Raw genomic sequence first — 1,155 nt, 5'->3', positions numbered from 1 at the left:
GCCAGGATGGTCTCGATCTCCTGACCTCGTGATCCACCCGTCTCAGCCTCCCAAAGTGCTGGGATTACAGGCTTGAGCCACCACGCCCGGCCTAATTTCTACTCTTAACTATACTAATAAAAAATTCAATGTTATAGATTTTTGGAAGCGAACCCCAAATCCACTTGTTGGGGTCAATGTTCATTTATTTCAAACACTACAAAAACAGATCAATACTTTTCAAACTGTAGCCACTTAGTACTCCTCCTTTCCCTGTGTTGGTTGCAATGAGTGACAGTTGCAGAAAAGCAAAAAATGCACCAGGCTTAGAGTCAGACTATAAGTCAGACCTTGCTACTACCAGCTGCCTGACCACAGGCAAATCCACTATCTTCTCTATGCCCAGTCACTTCTGTAGAAAGAACAATGCTACTTCCTTAGAGAACTCAGGAGACATACACCTTGAAGCCAGTGTTTGCCTTCCACAGTTAACATTTTACATTTTTGCCTTATTATCTAATAATACTGGTCTCCTCATCCATTTGTGAACTCCATACAAGTAAGGGGATTTTTAGTCTTTTTTCTCTATCACTGCATCCCCAGAGTCCAGTATAATGTCTGTCCTATATATAGTAAGCACTCAACAAAGAGTTTTTAAATAACTGGATTAAGAGACAGTGCAGTATGAAAATAGATTCCACCATCTCTGTGTATTAGTTTTGCTTTTTTTTCAAGTGAGATGTTAATAATTCTTTGTAGAATTATTCTACAAAAATTCTACAAAGAATTATTAACATATGATTAGTTACTATTCTTTCATAGAATTCAGCATTCACTGGGATCCAGTCGGTCATGGATATCCGTGGGCACTTAAGAGAAGTCTAGTCACTGAGTTTCATTTACTTATAGTGGCTTCATTCCTCTAGTATCACCAATTGTTCAAAAGAAGAACTGAGTTACAGAGTGTTGTGCAAATAACAACACTGTCCTTCCACACAAATGGAGAAACAATTCATATGGATGAGATGTTAGCAACAGCAACTTCATATAATAGCAAACATTATTTGTCTTTTCTGCATGTCAAAATAGTTTAATATTTTAACTGACTGATTTTCAATCAATAGTGTTGATTTTTCTTTGTTAAGTATATTTATAATCATTTTACATGTAGTAAAC

This window comes from Colobus angolensis, unplaced genomic scaffold (assembly GCF_000951035.1).
Source record: "Colobus angolensis palliatus isolate OR3802 unplaced genomic scaffold, Cang.pa_1.0 Scaffold86, whole genome shotgun sequence".
Classification (NCBI taxonomy): domain Eukaryota; kingdom Metazoa; phylum Chordata; class Mammalia; order Primates; family Cercopithecidae; genus Colobus; species Colobus angolensis.
The sequence above is the reverse complement of the archived record's forward strand: the minus strand, read 5'-3'. Positions refer to the sequence as shown.